This window comes from Plectropomus leopardus, chromosome 16 (genome assembly GCF_008729295.1).
Source record: "Plectropomus leopardus isolate mb chromosome 16, YSFRI_Pleo_2.0, whole genome shotgun sequence".
Taxonomy (NCBI): Eukaryota; Metazoa; Chordata; class Actinopteri; order Perciformes; family Serranidae; genus Plectropomus; species Plectropomus leopardus.
The window spans coordinates 21,428,540-21,448,045 of record NC_056478.1 but is presented as its reverse complement, the minus strand read 5'-3'; the positions used below and the strand labels follow the sequence as shown (position 1 = coordinate 21,448,045).

General features: G+C 36.9%; 1 protein-coding gene across 1 annotated transcript in view; it reads right to left on the bottom strand.

Annotated features, from left to right (window-relative positions):
- The window catches only part of LOC121955317 (exostosin-1), a 249,904-nt gene that overhangs the window by 113,504 nt on the left and 116,894 nt on the right, over positions 1-19,506 (bottom strand). The window lies entirely within an intron of this gene.

Sequence of the window (19,506 nt, the reverse complement as noted above, 5' to 3'; positions counted from 1 at the left end):
TTTAAAAGAAAAAATCTGAAAATTTTCCCCCTCGCCCATCTTTATAAGGTAGCTGGTATTTTGCAGCATTTTGATGCACTGCCAGCATCATTATTGCACAATGAACCCAAACAGGGTGATGCAGAACCCCAAATCAAAGCTGTACGTTGTCCATCTTACTACTTACTTATGATATCAATGATTTGACATAAAATATTGATTTCAGAATGATTTACTGCTTCCTCTAAGTGATAAGAACTGTATCCATAGCAACAGTAAGTTATTCAGAAGTTACTGAACTTAGATGGCTGTAACTGACCAATAAGAACTGAGAATTCAATAAAGCTGTGTAATAATGCAAAATAAATCCTAATGCAGGGAGTTTTATCTTGGTATATAACCCTGCCTATTACACAGTTACTTATTATAAAAAAAAATCAATAAATATTGATTTAAAATGATTTTATTGCTTCCTCTGCACATCTATGCCCATAGCAACAGTCTATTGTTTAAAACGCTGTTCTGCTATTGAATCTAGTATTCAGCACAGTGTTCAATAAATGGTGATAAGCAACCAATTAAATTACTGTGATGTCACAACAATCACTTCCAGGTAGATAACTGGCATTTGATTTCAATCATGGAGACATGAGAAATCTGCAAACTCATTTATTTCTTTTATAATAATAATCATACTAATAATAATGTTTTGGTGTCAATACACCAATACAACTTGGGGCCAAAGGCAAACTCTATTTGTGCCCTGCTGTATATGTTTTGTTGTTGAAAAAGTTTGTTATACTTGGGCAATAGCTTAGATTTTGTCCTATACACTTTACCTACCCTATTTAAGAGCATTTGGAAGCCACAGTTTTGTGGCTGCCAAGAGACCAACTCCAGGTTTGAGGCCAGTTCCTTGATCAAGGGCAACTGCAGGAAAATACCTGTGAGGAAATCAGAACACCCAGAGGAAACCAATGTGAACGTGGAGCTGAGAAAGCTCCATCTGGAACCAGAGGGTTTCAAACTCAGGACGTCCTTGCAGTGAGGCAACAGTGCAGAACACTATGCCACCAGTCCCTAATCTGAACACAACGTGCTACTGAAATACTTAACCTCCAAATTAAATGTTTCTTCAACAGTAAGTGATGATATCTTAAACACTGTGCAGATTTGCATTTTATAGTCTACTGCTGTAGGATTAATGTGGAAGAGACGTGGTGCACAGTGTAATTATACTATACGTTAATATCTAAGTCATGATGCGAATATGCATTTTCTCTAAAACTGCTTCACAACTGGGAATTTTAAACACAAGTTACTTTGTAAAAATAAAATAAACATTGTGTTGAATTTAATTGCTTCCACTGAGGTAACTGAGCACAAGGCAGGGCGGCTGTTCAGCACAGAAAAGAATTGTTATAAATGAGCAAACTGACTTTTGGCTACAGTTGTTTTTTTTCCGAGTGTTGCTGTCTAGCGTTTAGTGTTTTTTTCTTTTTAAAATTTTGGATATGTGTGCTCTACACGCTGTGTTTTGCAAATGAACGACACCAAATGACCAAATGATCAAAACAAGCTGTAAATAATGAGATTGAAGTTTGAATTGGGTTTTGTTTTCCTGCTTTCTCTCAAACGTGCAGAATTGTTATTTGCCTTTTCCCTTAAAAAGCAAAACACAGTGACATTAATTAACTGCCTTACAGTATTAAGACAACAGCAAAGTGCCAACAATTTATAATGGCTAGGAAAATAAATCAGCTTCATCTTTACTCGCTCAGTATTTGCACACACGAAAACCATGACTACCATTACTATTTTGTGGTAAATAGTGCTATTGAAGTATTGTGTTATTCTGTTTGTGACCCATTATTACATTTCCAGCATGCATGCAAACTGCACAATAATTACGTAACATGATCAACAAAAGGAAGAGTAGTTGCACACGCACTAATACATCTGCTGTGTTTTGGGCCTCAAACATTTTCCAGTCCAACAAGAGACATCCCCTGCTCTGAACGGACTTCCCCTTATTAAAAGAGACCAGGAACTGAAATATAACCACAAAGAGACCCATAAATATGGACACATTGGAAGTATAACATATAAACCAGAAAAGTGCACTCAGTATAATGTGGAACTCTGCCAGGAGGCAAAGTGACTGCCAGGGCTGGTAGTTGCCTCTATAATAGACAATTATATAAATTCCAGCAAGTGCGTTCCAGAAGTTCCCAAAACTACAAACACTAATACAACATGCCTCATCTATTTTTGATGGAGCCCTGACTAAACTGGATTTAGATGACTGAACTAGTCGATATTCACTTTGTGTGCAGGCTACAGCTCAACAAAGTAGGAAATAACGACAATAAACACAACTCATACAGACAAAAAACAAAACCATATACAAACTGCACAACAATCATGTAATTAGTACAATTATGTTATTATCTACATAGCCTGCTTACTTATGGTATAAGCACAAGTATCAAGGAAAAATTACCAAGTTAAAAAAAAAACTTCCATGATAAATAGAATTAAACTGAATCCCAGAGACACCACAATCACTGCAATTATTATAGTAATTATGCACTAGAATGTATTTTCACTTCTCATTACTGACAAGTCAGTATTTCTCTCTTAATGCCACAGTAAAATTATGTGTTTTCTCTGCAGGGCAAGAGAAGACTTATTCTATTGATTATCAATCTATTGTGCCGGCATGTATGAATGTCAGAATGTTTGCAGGTGTGAGCAGAAATAGATAACACACTCTACAGAAGCAGCTGGTACTGGTCAGGAAACGAGGGGGAGTGGGCAGGTGCAGGATCAGGAAAACGGTCATGGAAATGGCTCTATTAAAGGCTGCACAAAAACATAAGGTGTGGGGTAATAAAAATGCTCTCTGAAGTCTCTGTTCTGTGTTTTCCGGACAGAAGTTTCATCAAAGTGAATTTATAAGTGTCTACAACAAATATTTTATATCAAAGTTATTTTAGCGAGTGATTATGGTATTTGGATAAATTAATTACTACAAAGGTTATGTGAACCACAGTACTGCATTTTACCTCAGCAGTGAGACACAAGTGCTCTGAAACACATCCAAAAGTTTTGTGTGACATAAAGTACTCAGTACATAGGAGTAATGCACAAGACTCTGTGAAGGTTTCGCCTTTTTTTTCCTCTTTGTTGTTTTATGTCTCATTGTAGTTGAGCCATTTCTTTTTGTGTCTTTGTGGTAATTTTGAGTCTCTTTGAGGCAATTTTGTGTCTTTTGCAGTTGTTTTGTATCACTCTGAGGTCATTTTGTATCTGTTTTTTGTTTTTGTGTGTCTTTGAGGTCATTTTGTATCTTTTTGGGGTTGTTTTAGTGTGTTTTTTAAGGTCATTTTGTGTCTTTTTGAGGTGATTTTGTGTCTCTTTGTGGCTGTTTTGCCATTTTTGTGTCTCTTTGCAATTCATTTGGATCTCTTTGCAATTTTTTGTCACCTCCTGGACAGTGCATGTCTATTTCAGAGACATTTTGTATGTAAAGGCCAAAGGGGCTCTGGCTCTTAGGGCCACTGGGCTTGTGCCCGGTAGGTCTGTTCAGTAACACATACATGCCCTGATGACACTTCATTCAACAAAGTATGAGGTGGAAAACACCCAGTTTGTTTGTAAATTGAGCAAAAAAAACGCACATACACACAAAAAGACTGACTAAAACTACAGGTCTCACTCTTTAAAGTTAGCTGGTGAGAATTCAACACAGATGAACCTCTTACGTGATCAAACTACATGATACTTAAGGTATGATTTAGTCCTCACTGCACATTAAGTTCCCATGAGTGTCTCTTTCTCACTTTTTTGTTGTTGTGTGTCAAAATGTTCAATGTGTTGATTGCTGATAAATGTTTTTGCACAATCACAGTGACTTGACATCTGATAAGATCTGCACACTTGCCACAGTCAAGCTATTCACATCATTTAACACAATGATGAAGATGTTGACCATTCCCCTTCACTGGTTTTCTCAAATGGCCTTAGTCATTCTGGTTTCACAACATGACAAGAGCAGACAATTCTCCTGCAAAACTTGAAATTATACAAGTGACACTGGAAGATCGTGTTAAATCCACATCTTGTCATCTGTGCACAGAACTTGTTGCAAAATGCAACGAGAAACATAATTTTACTGAATACTGCACAAACAGTGAAGATTTTTTTCCAGCCCTGGCTTTATAAAGGGACAGGTACAGGCACGGTCAAAGAGATTCATATCATCTGTAGGTCTTATGCCTGCTTATTGTGCTCTATTTGAGCAAACAGTTTAGTTGCTCTAAAGATCAAGAGGTGGAAAAGGTAATGCAATGTCTTTTGGGTACGTGACAAGTTGGCAGTTGACACATATCGTGACTTTTACAATTGCTATGAAGTTGGATGCACGAATGAAGTGAAGCAAGAGAACTGTGGCCTCAGGGGTTTTTAGGAGAAAGTGTGATTTGCTGTTTCTTGTGTCGAAGTTCATCATTCTCATGGCTGAACCTGGGGAGTGTGTTTTTGGAGGCCTAAACGTTTTCTGGAGAGGGTTTCAAAGTGGATGGGAGTGTAAATCACAAGTGAATACTGCATTTGTTTAGTGCCAATCCAACTTTAAGTGGCCAGTAATTGTAGGGTTGGTGTTTGGATCCCTGACTCTGCTTGTCAATGTAACTTGAGTCAGTCTCATTCTCATTACACAATCTCAAGAACACCTCTTTAAATCTGACACAAACATCAACTTACACTGAACAATAAACTGATCAACATTTGGTGTAAAGGTCAAGGTCACTGTTACCTTGCATCCATCTCATTCTCATAAACACAATGTCTCAAGAAGGCCTTGAGGGAGCTTCTTCAAATTTGGCACAGTAAAAAACCTTCAGAAAGAAACATGCTGCCTTTACTTAAAGAGTTATCTGTAAGTTTTTGAGTAAAGAGGACTGATAGAGAGCTTCAACACATGGTACAATGACAATCACCTGAAGCTAGTGATCAGCAAGACCAAATAGCATGTGGTGGAGGAGCCGGATGAAACAAAAAGGTTTAGCTGTGACTTAAACCACCTTATGGGTGTCGCTGCAAAGGAGCTGCATATTCTAAAATGTGCTTCACACACATCTTCTCCCCAGCAGCAAAGAAGATCGATACAACCAGCACAGTTTCAAGGTCGACACCTGAGTTTAGTGTCACCGACTCAGTATCTGACCAAATGTTTCCCCTTCAGATCCAAATACTGTCTATGACTTTAAATACTGTCCAGAAAAGTGTTTCTGCAAAAAATTATGATGTCACAGTTTGACATTTGACCTTTTGGATATAAAATGTCTCTACTTCATCATTAGATATTTGTATCAAATTTTGTCATAACTAGCGGATTCATTCTTGAGTTATGGCTAAAAACGTGTTCCCTGAGGTCACAGTGACATTGTGCCTGTAACACCAAAGTCTAATCAGTTCATCTTGGTGTCCAAGTGGATGCCAAATTTGAAAAATAAATAAATAAATAAATAAATAAATCGTCCAGGCACACTGCCTACAACTAATGCCATTGTGGAAGCATTAAAATCTAAAGTCAAGTCAGAGTATTTAAATAATACATTTCATTCTGCAGGCTTAGACTCAGTGTACTTTGTCTGTGTTAGCTATGAGTTCATTGTGATACGACCCTGTGTGCACCACTGTAACAATAATATAATTGCAATTTACGTGACATTACAGTTTGTTTAGTTTCACTTCACAGATGGAAGTTTAATGTTGAGACTAACCACTTTGTCATGGTTTGAAGAATTTGTGAAGTTAGAATGTGAAAAAAAAGGTGTTAAAAAATATTACGCTACTGCTAATTAGTACTGAGAATCTGACATTTGTCCCACCCACTCAAAGTGACTGGTATTTTACAACAGTGGTGTACAAAAATTCAGACCAACTGGAGATTCCACAACTGCAACTTCACTTTATTTGCCAACTTTTCTGACTCTGATTATCAGTCTGTGGGAAGGTAAAAAAGCCGATATTTCATCTTTGTTTTACTTCACTAAATGCAGAGTCATTACGATATGTGATTTATCATGACATGTAGCCTTGCTATATTGTTGGATAAATTCATACAGCTAATGAAAAGATATGTGATAGCTAAGAAAATATATTCAAAGAAAATAATTTTCTTTTTATTCAAGAGAAATCTTTTCTATGAAATATGCTCAGTATACAAAATAAAATAAAAACTGCAATGAACAAAATTAATAAAAATCTAAAATATATGAAGGTACAGAGTACAAATGAGGTGCAGAGTAGTGCTGCCTGGTGTTATCATGTTATAAAAATGACTCTAGTTGTGTTTTTTTTTTTTCTTTTTTTTCTTTTTCAGGATGAAGTTTGTTATGATCTTTCTCGTGCTGACGCTGGTCGTCCTCATGGCCGAACCCGGGGACTGTTTTTTCAGACACATAAAAAATTTCTGGCAAGGAGCCAAGGCCGCATTCAGGGGTGCCAGGGAGGGATGGAGAGGTAAATCACAAGTGTTCCTTTGTTTCGATCTTTGCAGATAGACCTCATTTCCTCATTATGTTAATATAAATATAAATAAATTGCTGAACTGTGATGACAAGATCACATTTGTTAATTTATGTCATCTTTATCTTTTGTCTGTTTAGCACACCAAACACAGAGCAGGATGAGTGAAGGGTAAGTCCTTCTGACAATTGATATCAGCGAGACAGGTAAAAAAACCTCAAACCTGAGGCATGGCAACAAATCAAGGAAAAGTGTGTATTGTATTAATTTAGAGGGCTTGCTGATAAATAAAATCTGCAATTTCTATTATCAGTTCTTCTGGTTCATTAGATTATTGTCTCAAATTGATCATTTGGTATAGAAAATGTCAACATGAAAAAAATGTGTAATTTCAGAATGATACAACAGAGACTTAAGTTGACTCAATTAAAATTCCTGAATCTGTAAATAACTGTCATATATGCTTAAAAATGATTGCAAAAGTTATTCACTTATCAAAATTTTTGATTGCCTTCTCTAGGGATGGAAGCAGAAGACAAGTGGACAATAATCAACCAAGTGGACAGAAATGAATCTATTCATTCTATGAAAATGATTTGAGCAGTAGCTTTCCGCTCCGCAAAGCAAAAAAACCAAACAAACAAACAAAAAAAAAAAAAACAAAAACACATGAGTTAACATAACTGTACTCTTAAGTTTGCATGAAATACTTTAGATGTCGTTACTTTTGGCACAGCTTTGATTGGTTTTGAAAATCTAAAATTGCAGAACATTGCAAGCTGTCCAGCTGAATAAAGCTGTTTAAAAAGGTGATCTGTGCGGTGTGGTTTTATTTAAGTGACTTATATTTATGCTTAATGATAATTTATTTGGTTCTGGGTAAATGTATATGTATAACTTTGGTACAGTTGATGTGAAAAAATATGTTCTTGCTAATTAGTTTATATAAGACTTACTCTTCAAATGTCTTTCTTTTGCTTGTGCCTCTGATAAAGCAGCATTAGTCTTTTGGAATGAGGGGGAAGTGCTTCAGTCAAAAAACAACACCTTTTAGAATAAGATTGTCAATATAAAAATGTAATTTATGTATGTAATGAAATTTATAATCATACTGATTTACATTAATTAGTATCAGGAGTGAGTGTTTCAAGTGAGTCAGTTTCCTCTCAGCAGTTAGTGTGTGTGTGTGTGTGTGTGTGTGTGTGTGTGTGTGTGTGTGTGCATGCGTGCGTGCGCCAGTTTTGGGGAAATTTTGTTATACCCTTTGCAATATAATATTCATAAAAATGCGATGGATGCAAGGTCACAGTGACCTGACCTTTAAACACCAAAATCCAATAATTTTGTCGTTGAGCCCAAATGGACATTTGTGCCAAATATGAAGACATTCCCTAGAGGCCTTCTTGAGATATCACATTCATTAGGATTAGAAGGATGTAAGGTCACAGTGACCTTGACCTTTCACTACCAAAATCTAGTTACTTCATCGCTGAGTCCCAGTTCATGTTTAGGCCAAATTTGACGAATTTCCCTAGAGCTGTTGTTGCTGTTGTATCCTGTTCACGAGATTTGGACAGACTAATGAACGGACACACAGACGGGCAACGATCTGCGTCACATTTGCTTGCGAATGTAGCCTAAATGTGAGTTAAGAGTTCTCAAAATCTGCTACAGCATCCTATTAACTCCAGATAAACTTTGACATATATTTATTTACAAAACAAGGGTAGTTAATACATTAAATTCACTTTTGGAAGAAATAGCAAGTATGGACAAGAGAAACTATTTAAATAAAATTTGTTTCAATATACATATGGGAAGCTGACAATATTTTAAAATTTTCAAAACTACATTCCTATCCTTTCATGCAGACAACTTGTAATAGTCAAATCACTTAACAGAGAAACATATTGAGCCTTCACTCGCTATGTGCAACTGTTAACATAGCATCACATTTAGGCTGTGTTTCAAATGTATTTAGAAAAAGTTAAAACAGCCTTTTTCACGAACACAAGAAAACTTATTTTCTCACGTCTTGAAAAAACTTTGAATTTGTGGAAGTAGGATATAAAATTGAGATTAGATCAATATTGTGTCATGTCTGGAGAAATCGATGTTGCAAAAGACAAATTTAGAGCTTAAGATGAGGAAAACAATAGATCTCTGTTCTTAAGAGGCAGGTACCTCACAACTGTCAGGCTAAGCGGTTGACCACCTATAGATCTCACCCTGCTCATTTTGCGCTCTCTCAAACACAATCTGTGGAAAGGTAAGAAGTAAAACCTGATCCTAATGCATGCTATTTTGACGAAAGCAAATGCTTTGTAAAAAAAAATGTAAAAAAAAAAAATGTAATGAATAAAACGCACTGGTTCTCAATGTTGCCAACGTGATGTCTTTTTGTTTTTTGAGGATGAAGTATGTTGTGATGTTTCTGGTGCTGACACTGATCATCTTCATGGCTGAACCCGGGGAGTGTGGGCTGTTTGGAGGCATAAAAGCCATGTGGAGAGGTGCAAAGAAAGAATGGAAAGGTAAATCAAAACTGAACATACAATCAGTTTCAACTTGACACTAAAGGCTAATTCAGACAGTTGAGAACAAAGCAGTATTATAAAATGTGCAAAAAAATGCATTGAAATAATTTTTTGTGAAAGTTGCTAAAAATCATTTGGAGTTTTAATTTTTCATTCATGTATCTCATAGATATGTTCAGTATTAGGGATGCAAGATACTGGATTTTTTGCCGATATCCAATAAGCTGATAAAAACTACTTTTGCCAATAGCTGATACTAGTGTTGATATATCCACTTTTTTCCAAACTAATTTGAGTGATCATCAGTTATCGTATGTGCTGGATTTAAAATTGTGTTATGCTTACTCTTATAGTGATGGACCACCAGTGGATGGAGGCATAAAATACGATGCTTTTCAATGTTCATTCATTGTGCAAAACAGGAAAAATACTTGTTGTTGATGTTTTGCACATATTCACTTTGTCAAATAAAAATATATACCAGTTTGTGATATAAGCAGAAATCGCTTTATATAAAAAAATTCCCATATTTCATTTTAAAGCCAATATCTGTCGATGTCGAGCCGATATTATCACGCATCCCTATTCACTATCAACATTTTTAAGACTTGCCAGATTCGTTGATTAGCAAAATTTCCCCATCATGTAAATGGAAAACATAATGTGCTCGATATTACATTTCCCTCAGAATGAATTTGCTGTTTCAGATTAGTTATATACAAATATCATTTCTAAGCAGTATATAAAAATCTAATAAATACTTTCCAAATACAATGCATCTGTGAGCAGATATGAGGACATTTTAAATGTTTATTAATGTACACTATTTGGTAACAATGATTATACTTCTCCTATATAGACATAGTCTAAATTCTTTTTTTTTTAATTTTTTTTTTTTTTTTACAGATGCTGACAAATGTTTGCCTGCACTGCAGGATTTGCTGCTTACTGTTACACATTGTGTAACACAATACAAACACATTCAAACTTGGCTCCCTCTCCTCGACGACATGTTGGTTGAGCGAGCTAGAGAGTGAATACAGAGAAGGAGCTGTATTCACTACAGCAAAGCTGCGAATCAGAGAAATTAAAATGTTGTTTTCTGATTGTTTCACAGCGGTATACGTTCTAAAGTACAAACATAAACAAAGCAAAATCACAGCACAGCCGTGCAGTAAGGTGATGCAGGATTTTGAGGGAATTTAGCTGAAGTGCACGCTTGTGAGTGCAGCTCAACCTCAGCCTCGATCAAACAGACACACAGACCTGCAGCTAGTGTCCCAACCTCGTGCTGCTATTGGCTCAATGTTACAACACATTTCCCAAAGGGTAACACCCAGAAACATCCTGAACAAACCAAAGTAAGTTGAATAAAAAATACTGGCAGAGGGCAGGTTCACTTAGATGACTGAGAGAGATTACTTTTGTGTGAGTCTAATATTTTTTTTTTTTTATTTTTATTAAGAAAATCCCAGAAGTGTGTTTTTAAATTACTTTCTTTAAACTCTTAACATAGCAACACACCACATCGAACAATTAGCCAAATAGTTCATTTTCAGCACAAATCTCCATTTTGTCCAAAAAATTCCAAATCTACATTACAAAAGGCAAAAATAACTTTGTCCACATGCACATACTCTATCAACAAACTGCAAACCAGACTCAATACGGTTACACCCAGCCACCACCATCCTCTGATAAGTGAAAAGCACGTATTAATTGTGTTAAGAGTTTTTAAAATGTGACTACATATCTGACAAAAAGATTGTTAGCATTTGTAAAAAGATGAATTACAGCTGTGTTTTATTATGCCATTATTGATCTGTTAATACAGCATCTTCCACCTTCTGGTGCCCTCAGGAGGAGTTGGACAGGCCTATTCAACTATTTAAAAAAATATATGATATACTAATATAATTATACTAATTAATCTAATAATGTAATGCTATAATATAATGCTATATGTATTTTGATGTTTTTTTCACTCTAATCTCCTTGTCTGTTCAGCGCACAGAAAGGCCCATGACATGCGGAAGATGGGCTCCTTTGGAACTGTTTTGGATTTAATATTCAACAGAAATATAATATGTATGAATGGTGAATGAGCTGAATTGGTCAGGATTTCACAAACTAAAATCTATATCTTAAATTCTTCACCCACCAAGGTATGGGTCCAGCTTGCAGCAAGAAGGCTCTGACAACTCAGACAACGGTCAAGCTCCTGCAGATTACCAGCTCTGAGAGTTCATGTGCCATTTTTAAGCCATGCGAATGGGGATTCAGAGCCCATGATGCTTTGTGATGACGAATAAAACTGCAGTACAAAAAGTCAGATTGTGCTTAGTGGTAGTATTTCAGTGAATATAAGGGAGAGCAAGTCACAGATCCACATTACATAAAGTTTCTTTGTCAAAATCACTATAAATTCAGTCATACAGGAATTTACAGTTAGACCACTGTGTAATATGTATTATATTACTTTTTAACACTGTTTGTTTTAAACACAGAATTCAGGATGCTGACTGCTGATGTTGCAGATAAGGAGATATAATTCTTCTGTTTAGAAACATCATGCACGGGAATTGTGCAAAACTCTATGCTACTACAGTAGCTAGTAAAGATGCAAAATCTGGCATATATCTGGCAAATATTCATTTTGTGAAGTTGTTGCAACGTAACCATAACAAGTTTAATGAAATCAATTTTTATCAACTTCAGCAAACAAAAATTCAATCTGTACTCTGCTCATTGAAAACTAGTCAGTGATATTTGTATTTCCTTAAACATGTTAACAAAACAGAACTAGCACCTCCTAACTTTATCATGGTTAACAATCAGAACAATTTTACTTTATACTTAAAGTCAAGGGTGTTTCTAAACAGGTGAAAAAAAAAGAGTCGAATCACTTACTGCTTGAAAAACAAGATGAATTTACAACATCTCCTCATCTTTCTACAGAACTTGACATTGCATAATACAATGACTAATGCCATGATACCAGACACTGTGGATGCAAGTTCATGCCTTTATAAAGACACCAGTGCCTCACAACTGGTTGGCACAGACATTCACATCACCAGAGGATCTGTCAGTAGCTCATTTTTCTCTTGTTTGCCTCTGACGATCAATCAGGTAAAGCTATTTTCTTTTAACTTTATTGTCTTTGGGTTATATGATGCGGGTGGGCACTGAACATATACTGGAACTTGTGCCCCTCTTTTATTGTTGGATGAATGAATGCGTCTGAGCAACATGTGATGTGTTTTTCAGGATGAAGTGTGCTACGATCTTTCTTGTGCTGTCGCTGGTTGTCCTCATGGCGGAGCCCGGGGAGTGTATTTTCAAACACTTAAAAAACTTATGGAACGGGGCCAAGGCCATATACCACGGTGCCAAAGCGGGATGGAAGGGTAAATCTCTGTGGACTTTAACAGTTAGACATCTGATTTACATAAACAACAATTTGGTAGAAATCATGCATGAATAAACTTTCAGGGAAAAGCTCTGGAAATTAAGTTTACAATCAACTAATCTGAAACAGCAAATATGTGAAAAAAGCATAATTAAAAAGCATATATATTTACAATGTTTATTATATTACATGCTGGTATGTTTTACTCAATAAATGCAGTTAAGTAAAATACTTTAAAAATTACTCCAGACTTTTTACAGTATGACATTGCACACGTTTCAGCTCTCTTAGTCTTTGGATTTGTGAGAGAGATGTTCATTTCTAATAATATTTTAGGACTGTCAATAGGACAATAGGAATAAAATGCATGAATTCTGAAAATGGGTGAAGCTCCCCTTTAACGTACTATCTGTTACTGAAGAATGCTATAGATTCAGTATTTGCCAGTTCAATAGTTTGATACCGGAAATAATCAGAACAGTAATAACATTGAAGATCATCATTAGTGTCCAGTTGATTCTGAACATTATTAAAGATTATAGTGATAACATGTTTTCATGTCTTTGTCTATTTAGAGTACCAAAACCGCATTGCCAATGATGAGGGGGCTCAAGGGTAAGAACCTCTGACTGATACTCACTGTCAATATCAAAAAGACAGACAAACAACCTTCAAACAATACAACATTGTCAAAACAACTAAGAAAAGCATAGAGTATAAATTACAGAAGTTGCTGAATCATGTTCCCACAAACTCAAATCTGTATCTTGACTCCATCTTTTAACCAGGAATGGACCACCAAATCAACAGCAAAGACCCGTCCCACCACCTCCAAAAAATGCTAAACGTCCACTTTTGCAGAACTGAATTTGTACAAAGATGCTGTTTTTAAAGTCTATACTCTAGTTTATGAGATGACATGCATTGCCTTGCAGCTTCTATAGTTTTGTGCTTTGCTATGGATAAGAAAACCTTTAATAAAAAGTATCTGGTTGCTGAAGCAAAGAATTCAATGGTTTTGACAAATGTGAAATGGCTTAATATTGCAAACTGTCCTGATGAGTAAAACTACAAATAAAATACTCTGAATCATCTGTGTTAGCAGTCAAGGAAGTAAGTTACTGCAATGTGCAGTGACAATAAAAGAAAATAGTTATTTTTACTTAACTTTTAGTATAAAATGTTGATATATCTAAAGGTATATTGTTCTTGTAATTAGCATTTGTGTCTGTTTAAAGTAGCATTAGCCTACAGAAAGTTTATGACACCAAGTAATATCCCCAGTTTTTCACTTTTCAGACGATTAACAGTAAAAGTACTGTTAATAAAATAAATATTTGTGCCTATATTGTTTTTTTGTTAATTTTTATTTGTGTGTGAATATGCTACCTAAAGTGCAACACTTTTGCTTCAGAACTGTTTTGGTAAATAAAAAAAACCCCAAGTGAAACAACAGTTAGTCAAAATTAAATTTATTCATAGGTAACATATATTTCTATGGAAGAAGTTAATATTGTATATTAGTTGTAAAAAAAAAAACAGCAATAGGGATTTAAGGGAATTCTATGGTAACATACTGTGAAAATGATGCTTGCAATGGGGACATTTTAGGATGTTTATAATGGTGGAATTTTTTTTACAGAAAGTTCCCTTTAGCGGCATACAGCCCCAGGAAATAAGACCTAAAAGGTCATGTGAATTTAGTGTAGTTTAATGTTTTAACAGCTTTTAACGGCTTTTGCGATGTTTAATGGCTTTTTACTTATAGCCATTGCATTTAGCCTTTGAAAACTAGAAAACTAGTGATTATTTGTGAAGATAATCTTGCTGAACACAGCATAGAAGTATCATAAATATTTGTTTGCAACAGAATTCATTTTCTGCAAAGACCCAAAAATCCTATGAAAAAAATCCCATTGGCTTTCTGATGTAACCCAGTCTCACTCCAAAGTCGTCACATGGCGACGGTCAAAGTCACATGAACTTATAACATGTTTGGTACTCCTGCCATGCCACGTAGAGATACTCACATTATCCAAGTTTAATATCACGTTTTTAAGTCTCCCTCAGTATCAAAGTAAACCAGTAATAGTTTATTGTACATTCATGATGATAGCTAATACAGCATACTTTTAATGGTGCATATTTGCCAAAATGTGAACAACCAGTGTGTAGTGTACTTTATGGTAACAGTAAGGCCATAAAATAATAAGCTTTTTTGGCACTGCCAAAAGATCTAGTTCATCATTTGGATATGAGGATTTGTTAAATCCAATTAAGTACCTCTGGAATGAATTTCTTAAGTGCCGTTATGACAATAAAGCTTTGCATGTGTGTTAACCCGTCCTGTCTCTTTCCTACACTAGCCTCAGAGAGAGGAGTCCAGGCAGGCTGAGTTGTCAAAGATAGGGATGATGGATCTCTCTCACTGTCGCCTGAAAACAACCTAAAGGGCATCATAGACCAACCCTGGAAATGACACCTTAATCTCCCCCATAGAGTAAAACAAACACACACCAACCCAAGCAGGCAAAGTTTGTTTTGGGCGGATGGGGCTTCGCTTAAAACATATCGATTGGAAATGAGATGTGGTCAGAGGACGGATGAGGTTAGAAAGGTATGTGTGTGTTTGTGTGTGTGAGGGTCACCCGTGTCATTGGCAGTGCTTGTTTACCTTGAGGCGATTGCTGGCCTCACACACAAGCCCTACCCAGACAGAGGAGCGTGGTAAATAATAGAAGAGCTATAACAGAGGGCAGACACACACAAACAGAACAGCATCAAGGTTAAAGATGGGTGCGGGTGTAATAGGAGAGCTCTTTATCGACACGTCATTAATACATGAGGGGGGAGGAATTCATGTAGTCAGCGTGGGTCCTGACATCTGCTTATCAAATGCATGAGAGGTCTGTACGTCTTGATGACAGTTCAGTCAATGTGATTTTAGCCGCATCCGAGAGTCAGGTGACGCTCACTTACTCACATTACACATTCTCACCATTCATATAAGCTGTTGAGCCAACTGGTGAAGATAGAGTGAAATAATACTAATACTAATAATAATAATAATTATTGTTATGATTTTTTTTCTCAGTTTAAAGCATTTTGTAATTTTATTTTTAGAGTCAGACTCATTATTTGGTTTGAGGGATGATGGCTTGCATCCTGATCTTTATTGTTTGTTAGCACCTGTTGCTGTGCGTTAGCAACAAGGTGGCCAAATTAACATAATGTGGTTACCCTGCTGTCTAAGAATAAAGTATGTGGATTATAATAATTAATACAATACAGTTTGACCAAATGCGCCTTTTATTCAGTAGAGCTGTTTCACATGTCGTTTATGTCTCCCTCAGAGTTGCTCGTAATAAAAATGCGCACACGCCACATACAGTGCAAGTGGAATGTAAGGAGGGTCCACAAAAAACAATGTACAGTGGAGCAAGAAATGGGAAGATAAAGATGTTGTGAGGAGGATTAGGGTAAGGGAAAGAGTCACAATAGAAGCATGCCAGGTTTGAAATGAGGAGTGTGGCTATGGGATCAAGTTTTACTGCTCTAGCACATAGATGTGTGCTTGTGTGTGTGTGTGTGTGTGTGTGTGTGTGTGTGTGTGCGTGCGTGCGTGCGTGCGTGCGTGTGTGTGCGCGCGCGCGTGTGCGTGTGTGTGTGTGTGTGTATAGGTGTTAAATGCACTGATCAATATGGTGGATGTCACCAATCTCCCAAGTAGTGGCCAAATGTGGATACAATCCCCAAGAGCAATTACTGCGCTCTCTCTCTCTCTATGTCTCTCTCTCTTTCTCTCTTTCTGTCTGCCTGCTCTTGCTTTTCAACTCTTTGCTCTTTTCAGCAGAGCAGCAGAGAAATAGACAGTTTGACAGGTAGACAGCTGACAAACAGACTGAGACACAAAAAACAGAGAGGCAAATAGGCAGAAAAACAGACAGATATACACAGTGGATATCAATAAACATATCAAAAATATGTTTTCATGGCCCTTCACAATTTCTGTTGTTTCGCTGCCTCAAGGAGCAAAATAAAAACCGCTCACTTCATTATTTTCTTTAGAAATACTGGTATTTTTCATGCATGAGCAATTTTGTGTTGCAGCAGAATTAAGATAAGGCTTTGCTGCCCCACTAAGGGGCATGTTCTCTTGTTAGTGTTTATGCTTTAGACACAGGAAAAGCTCAGATAGCATTGAAAAATTTGGCTGTTCTTTCTTTTCGTAAAGGAAAAACTGCAGGTGGGGGGTTGGGGTTAAAAAAAAGTGGTTGTTTAGATGACATGCGGTCCGCTGAAGCAGTACTGTCCGTGGTAGGAGTACTGGTAATAGAGAACCCCAGTAAGGAGTCCCCAAACCCAGAAATCAGTTAGCATTTCAGCACCTCCAGTTTCATCGTCTCAAAATCAATGGCTTTTTTGAAAAGGTTTTCTTCAGAAGCCTGAAATAAGATCTGTGGTTAACACAAGCTTAAGAGACTTTCACATTTTGTTCAACAACATAAAACACATCAGTAAATACCCCACAGTGAATTTTGAAGCTTTTGTGTGTTTTAAAAAGGATGGTTGCTAACAAACTGCTAAATGACACTACAGAACATCATCAAGCCAAACACAGCTTGACAGCCTCGTAGCAATGCAACCATAGTGTAGTTTGTTATATCCTAGCATTAGCTTTAACCTCTGGTGACTATATTTTAGGCTTCAAAAATCCCCAAAGTGTTGGTAATTTGTGGCAATTATCTTGCTGAGTGATGTGTAAGTATCATACACATTTGTTTACCACAGAGCTTATTTTCTGTTATGATCCAAAATCCAATGGAAAAATCCTATAGGCTTTTTAACGAGGGAATCAAGGCCACGTTAGGTTCTGGGCTAGCCTACAGAAAAAGGTCATCCCTGGGGCACGCTACTCAGAATTATGTCAGTGGAATCAGATTTGGCTGTTTGATATTTGAATATTTACTTATGCTGTAGAGTTTAATTTGAACAGGGTTTGGCAGGACAATCAGGGTGACAGCAACCTTCACATAATATAGTACAGAAGCTAAGTTAGCCCTTTGAGCTACTGCGTACCAACGCACGATATCAAACAAAAGCCAGAGACTGTATTGTAATAAGTTGCTGTGAGCTGGAAATTCACAAGCAGAAGTAAAAAGATAACATCTTAGAGCCTGACCAGGCCTCTCTTCCTTCAGGGAGCTGCAGACACAGACGCAGCTGCCTGCACCAGAGAGCAGCATGAGTGGTATGTAACTAGAAGTACACTGCACACTGACAGACAAACAAAAAAGAACAAAAAATTGACTGCTTGACTGGAAGAATCTCAGTTCACTTAAGAGTTGTCGACAGATGATTCAAAACTTCAACTTTTAGGGGGCAGCCCTAAAGCTAAGTGAAGGGTCATTTGTCTAGATAACTGCATTTTATGTAGTTAAAATTTAGCCAAAAAAATTGTTTTGACTGGTATTTGACATGCATCATAAAGACCCACTAGTGCACTCTGGTAGAAGTGTTTTTATCTTTAAAAATGACATCTAAATTACTATCTAGTATAACCTTTCAAGGGAAATTATGTGCAAAGCTGACAGCAGCATTCTCTGTTTTGTTATGTCCACTCTTCTTGAGCTAAGGATAAGCAAAAACCTCCTTGTGCTGCAACACACACACACACACACACACACACACACACACATAAACAGATATGCAGCCTCCCCCCACTGGTAAATCCATTAAAAGTTGAAGGCTGTTTTGATTCTGCTCTCTGGTTTGACTGAGCTTCATAAAATCACTGCAGGAGGCCCGTGTACAGCTGTGTCATCCTGCACTGTCGGCGCTATACATGACCGAGTGAGCCAGCAGAGGGCTGTGTAATACTTCATGTGTATGGGGGTTTTATGTGTATTCATGTGGCACATCTGAAGAGACAGTTTTAATAGCAGCCATGTAGTGAAAACAACACATCAGCGTTAGCTTCAGCCCTCTGGTGCTTACACTGGATGCACTGGAGAAAATATTGACCCGAAACCTAAAAGAGACACCTCCGGTTGAGCAGGTGTGCAGGTGAAATGCATGCCATCACACAGCAGGTGTACACAGCTGCATTGGATTAAAATATTTGTTCCTTTAAACAGACAACCAAAAAACTGTGAAGCGTGACGTGGACAGGATGTGGGAAACATACAGTGAACTGTGTGGCTTCTAAATGATGCACAGATCGACAAGGACCAATTGTACAGAAGATTTAAGAAAAACTGCAATTACCACCACAAACCTCTCAAGTTGCAGTTACTGTTTACTGTATTGCATTCACAAGAATGTGACGGAAGAGGTCACAGTGACCTTGACCTTTGATCACCAAATTCTGATCAGGTCATCCATGATTTAAAGTGGATGTGCTGGCGAAATTTGCTATTTAAGTCGTTTTCAAGTAAAAATGCATTTGTAAATTCTAACTTCAAAAAAAAACTTTATGGTTTTTCTCAATTTTACATCACTTTAAATTCAATGTGTTTCGAACTGGGACTATCAGTCTGACAAAGTGAACAATATTTTGAAGATGTCACTGGGTTAAGGGGAATTCTGATGGACCTATTTTCACAATTTTCTGACATTTTATAGAGACAAAATGATTAATATATTACAAAATCACAATAGCAGCCCTATCATACACAACTGAGGAGACATAAGAAGACACACAAACAGATGCACATGCTTACAAAATTTCACACTGATGGCGATTAACCATTATTACCAAGAATCTTTGTTCCCCCTCTCCAAAGTGGCCCCAGTTAAATGATAAAGTGGCTGAGCGAGACATAAAGAGAGACACACTGAGCAGACAGAAAGAACAAGACTAACTCCTTTTCTTCTGTCAATCCACCAAATCCATACAGAGAGAGGAAGAGCTTTCTGCTCAGATCAAAGTCTAACAGAAACCCAATGCTTGCTAACAGAGAAATAACTGTGATCCTGGTGTCATGCAGGCTGATCTTATTACAAACCTCATTACGCGGAGCAAAACGCAACATGTCAGAT